Consider the following 5,744-nt stretch of genomic DNA (forward strand, 5'->3'; position numbering starts at 1 on the left):
TCAGGAGGGAGCCTGGAGGGCCCAAAGAGAGATGTCTGTGAACAAATCAGTGCCCATGGGCTCCATGTTGGAGATACCATCTTTAAAGTGCCAGCCCTTTTCTTGGATTAAAAATGGTTTCTAACATTGGGGGATTTTTCTTCCACCTCTCCAGGCATGGGAAGTGAAAAACAAGATCCGCCACCAGCTCCAGAAAATCCGGGTGTTTAAAGAGCTGCCCGTTGCCATCCAGAGCATCTCTGCGTGCAAAGGTATCTACTTTTTTAAAACTGTTAACCTTGAAATCCACCAGTTACACACTGTTACAGAAGACACATCCTTAGAATTAAAGCATTCTGAGGCCAGGAACAGAGCTCAGAGTCTTTTCCAGGTTACCCAAACCCTTCTTCATTTCAGAAGGATGAATTTAGGGTCAAGGGGAGATATTTTGTTGTCGCAAGATGTCCTTGCCAATCTACTAATAGATACAAACCTACCTTCTGCCCATCCCTGCTGTAGTGTGTGTGCACCCAAATATCCTAGTGGTCATGTCTAGATTGGTCAGAAACATGTTTATGCCTCAGATCAGTCCTTTCTTGACAACATGCGCAAGTGCACCACATCAAGAACACTGCGAACCATGGCAGATCAGCTCCCATGGTTATGAACCATAGCAGGTGTGCCATGGACATGTGCCAGTATCCAGGGGCCTCGGACCCTGCTGTATCCATCCCAGCCCTGTCCTCCTCCTCCTTCAAGGGCCTAGACATCCAAGCTGGACAATCCAGTTTGAATGAACTTTCTGGGTGTCTATCTGGAAAATGCATCCAGAAAAGTTTGGGTGGATACCCATCCCCGATGAGCTTCTGGCCCAGGTACTCTCCTCTAGCTGCACTTTTTGTGTTCTGTAGCTCATTACTCTCCCAAGGCTACACTAGATGAACCACTGACCATGCCAGCTGGCAAACACCATTCTTGCTGAGAAAGTCCCTACACCCAAGCCCCAGGTTTGGAAGCAGTAGTTTTAATGCTAGCACCAAGCCATAAACCATGTTGCCACTTTTTAATACATCCTATCTAGTGTACTGGTCAGAGAGGTGGACGGTTAAGAGGTTCAACTCCCAAAGGCCCAGGTTCAAATTCCCACTCAGTCACAAAGCTCACTGGTTAGCCTTGGACCAGTTACTCTTTCTCAGCCTAACCTAACAGGATGGTTGGGAAGATAAAATGGGTGTGGACAGAACCATGTACACCACTCTGAGCTTCTTGGAGGAAGGGAGGGATAAAAAGGATATCATCTGTTGCTGCTATCACTATTGCTCTGCTGACCTTTCCTTCCTTACCATGTCCTGAATCTCATAGAATTACATCCCCTTTCTCTTCTCTCCCACCCAGGTGATGTGCTGGTGGAGGATCTTGACGTCGCAGAGCACTAAACCGCCTTTTGCCATGCCCTCACCAGAGGAATCCTCCTCAGAGGATGAAACAGAGCCTCCAGAAACCAGGGGGACACCACCCCATTCCCTGGCACCAGACCAGGAGGACCCTGGGCCATCAGAGGAGACGACTTCCCTGTCAGGAACATCGGCTTGGGTTAATGCTTGGCCTTGTGGTCAGCCCTACATCTAAGACTGCTCCGAGCCTTTGTGGAGGTGGGGGCTTTAGCCCAAGAAACCATCCCGTTAAAGAAGCAGATGGCCCAGCTGACAGCTGATATCAGCAGGCTCCAGGCTCAGATGCCTGTGCAACGGCCTGTAGCTGCACCTCCAAGGCGGAAGTGCCCTGCAGCAGCTCCTGGAAAGCTTGATGGCTCACCTGAGCAGTTCCCTGCTTTCCTGGCACAGTGTGTGCTGTATATGGAATTGCGCCCTGAGGACTTCTGAAAGGACAAGACCAGGGTTGCGTTCCTTATCAGTCTGCTGATCGGGTCTGCTGCCAAATGGGCAACCCCGTACCTGCTACAGGCCAGTCTGCTCCTCTCTGATTTCAAAGGCTTTCTAACCCAGATGTGCCAGGTCTGCAAGGACCCACAGAAGGTCAAAACCATTACGTGTAACATCAGGTGACTTCAAGGAAGGGAAAATCAGTTACTGAACATACAAATGATTTCCGTCTGGTGTCCTGAGACTTGGAAAAGAATGAAGTGGCCTTAACAAACCAATTTCAGGAAGGCCTGTCTGATGACATCCGTGATGAACTGGCATGAGTAGGAAGACCATCAGCCCTCCAGGCCTTGATTCACTTATGCCAAAGAGTAGATGGATGGCTAGAAAGCCGGCAGCTTGTGCATCATTAGACCCACACCTGGGAATCCAGGCTTTCAGGAGAAACCCGGCTGAAATTGACTCATGAGGAGAAGGACCGTCAGAGACAAGATGGTCTCTGCTTTTGCTGTGGGACCATGGGGCACCTTGCAGTCACCTGCCCTGCCAAACCTCCATGGCCTGCAGTTCTGAGAGACGCTGCAAAAACTCGAAAAGTGGATATGGCTCCAGAGCCTTGTCCCTCTGTACAGTTTCGCAAAAACACTTCCTTGTACAAGTGACTCTTCAGTGCCCAGGGCACGCCCTGATGCATAGCATTGCTGTGATGGATTTGGGAGCCTTAAGCAATTTTATGGACATTGCCTTTGCTGCTGCTCACCAGATCCTAACTCTGCCCACAAGCCACCCAGTGGTGGTAGAGACAATTGATGGCAGGCCTGTGACTTCAGGACCTGTCATTGATAGGATCAAAATGTGTCCCTCACCCTGGAGATCCAGGAACATAAATAGGAACTTCATTTCTATCTGGCAGCGACACCACACTTTCCCCTGGTATTGGGAATGACTTGGCTGGCCCTCCATGACCCGCAGATATCCTGGTCCCAGAGTGACCTAACTTTTTCCTCCCTATATTGTCAGGAGCACTGCTTACCTGAAAGAGGGAGCTCCACATTGGAGGAGATGCCACTGCCTGACCTCAAGGATCTTCCTGCTAAATACAGTGCTCCATCGGCTCCATGAACACCGTTTAGATGCCCAGACAATTTTGCAGCCACCCAGATCCTGCTATCTATGGCAGAGCGGGTCCGGGTTCAGCAGCAGCAAGACAAATATGCACAGGCCCACTCCGTGAATGTCAAGATCCAGGTACCCCAGAAAATTCCCTTTTTTCAGTCCAAAACAGACTCTTCTACAACCGGGAACATCTTTATACCCCATCAGGGTGCCTCCAGGCAGAAGTATATCAGCTTTGCCAATGCAGCTGACCAGCAAGACATTCCGGCCTTTTCAAGACCCTCCACTTAGTTACTAGGGTCTTTTGGTGGCCTAAAATACAGGAAGAGAAACTGCTCAGCAAGAGAAACTGCTCAGTTCATTTAGAACCTTCATTTCTAATAGCTCCAAAGAAAGCTGGCGTAAGGTCTGGGATGAAGATCTCCGGATAAACACTTTGTACATACCAGGTGAAGTTTTTGCAATGTAACCGCTCGTTCAGCTCAAGACGCTCAGTAAGGTCTCCGTGTGTTTTCTCTCTAGCCATCTGCGAGGCCTGCTGGTTCCTCCTGTCAAAGATTTCCTTGTAGTCGTCCATCCAGACTTCTGCAAAGTACACCTGGTTCCTGGAGATCACTTGAGTCCCTTTCAGGAAGGTGTGGAGGCTTTTGGAACGGAACACGTGGCCAACGACGGAGCAAGGAATGATCTCCAGCTGACCCCCACTGCCAAACCTGAAAGGACATCTCCACATTTCCCCCTCCCCAGATCTCCATCTGGTTGTCGTATGAGCCGATGTGTTCAAAATAGGACATGGAGATGGCAAAGAGGCCACCAGCAAATGTGGGGGTCTTGATAGGATAAGTCTCATCTTTCCTCCTCTGCCTCTCATGTTGAGGGATGGACTCCCATCCCAAAGTCAGACTCCAGTCAAAGTCCCCTCGACTGTGCACCTTCCCATATTGAGTTGGCTTGGAGAACTCAAAGGTGTTCAATTGTGAAGATATCTGGACTGACCACAGCTGTGGGCTCTTCAGTAATTCGCGATAAGAGAGGCTCTAACCACCCATGGAAACATTCACAGTGAGCATCCAGGAATGTGAGTACATCTCCTGTAGCAACGCTGGCACCGAGCAATCGGGCTGTTATTAAACCCTTCCTTTCCAGCTGCCAGACGACCTTCACTATCTGCAATTGCTTCACATAGTTGTCTAACTCGTCTTTCAAGTAATCATCTGTACTGGCATCGTCCACAAGAATGATTTCTTTTAGCAATATAGCTGGGGAGGCATACAGAACACTGCACACAGTGCGAAGCAAAGTTGACCAGGCCTCGTTATGGAAAACGATGACGACGCTGGTGGTCGGGAGGGGAGGGCATCGTTTGAATTTTTGGTCGATACACTCTGGAGGCCGGCTGTCTGGTCCTAAGGCCCTTTGGAGAGAGATCCGGTCAGTGGCATAGGCATTGAAACAGTGCTTGTCGTAGCCACGTTCTTTCGCTTTCGTCTCCTCTGGTGTCCACTGGTCCTTCTTGAAAGGTTTGCCATCAGCTCCTGGGCTATTGGGGTCTTGAGGTGGACATTCCATGAAGGGCTTCAGTTCTGCTGGTGTGTAATATCCCGGCAAGCAGGACTTGCTGTCCCGGACAGGCACCTCTTGCTGAACCGGAGCCCCAATCTGCAGCTTTGGCCTGGAGTCCTGGATGTTGTTGACGGCTCCCATCATTATGTCAATCATTTGGTCTTTCCTGACCACAGCGTTCTTTAGCCAAGGCTCCTCCCTTTGGTCCCCATTGCTCACATCCCTTTGCATGATGAAGAGGAAGTCCACAAAGGCAATGCCCCCAAAGCCAGCTTCAGTGGGCCGTAATGTCTTCAGAGCAGCCTCATCGTGAGCGTGGCTTCGGCCACTACTCCTACATCAAAGACGCAGCCTCTTCAAACCTCTGCTTATTCTGTGGAATCTCACCATCTTTCTCCAAACTGAAAATGGGCAGCTGGAAAAGTTTGGGTTGAAAGGAGCCCATTTAGAACCTTTTGTGCCTACATGGTTTACCAGAATCCATAGTCTCAGACCACAGCACCCAGCTTCTGGCTCATTTCTGGCAAACCCTGTTATAATCATTGGACCTACAACCCCACCTCTCTTTGGCCCATCATCTCCAAACAGATGAGCAAACTGAGAGTACCAACACTACCCTTGAACAGTACCTCCGGTGCTATGTCAACTTTCAGAGGACAATGGGGCAGAATTGCTGCCCTTAGCGGAGTTTGCATACAAGTCCCAGCATTCCTCTACCCACCAAACACCATCTTTGTACATTTTGGGTACCACCCATGATACTTCCCTTCGGTCTCTCCACCATCGTTAGTCCTTAACACAGATCAAGTAATTCAGAAACTCTACATCAGGTCTTATGGGAGCGACTGGATTGGGCCAAAGAAGCATATAAACGCAGTTAAACAATATCAACCTGACCCAACATTGGCGGTGGGAGATCAGGTATGGCTATCATCACGGCATCTCCCCGCACACCAGAAGCTGCATACTGGACTGCCTGCCTGTGCTAGGACGCTTTGCCTGTTTGCCTGGTCCTGCTTTGCTTGAACTCCCTCAAACAGAAGCCTGTCTGTTGGAACATTTGCCTTCGTTATTACTGAGCCTTGTGGTCAGCCCTGTAACTAAGACTGTGACAGCCAACAGAAGACCCCTGTCATCACTTTCTTTCTCTTTTCTTCCCTTCCCTTTCCATGTTTCTCTTCTGTCTTTTTCCCTCCTTCTCTT

At 49.6% G+C, this 5,744-nt stretch overlaps 1 pseudogene; it reads right to left on the reverse strand.

Annotated features, from left to right (window-relative positions):
* Nucleotides 1-3,336: 3,336 nt before the first annotated feature.
* Nucleotides 3,337-4,849, reverse strand: LOC134393520 (polypeptide N-acetylgalactosaminyltransferase 6-like; annotated as a pseudogene).
* Nucleotides 4,850-5,744: the final 895 nt, after the last annotated feature.

This window comes from Elgaria multicarinata, chromosome 2 (assembly GCF_023053635.1).
Source record: "Elgaria multicarinata webbii isolate HBS135686 ecotype San Diego chromosome 2, rElgMul1.1.pri, whole genome shotgun sequence".
NCBI classification, from domain to species: Eukaryota; Metazoa; Chordata; class Lepidosauria; order Squamata; family Anguidae; genus Elgaria; species Elgaria multicarinata.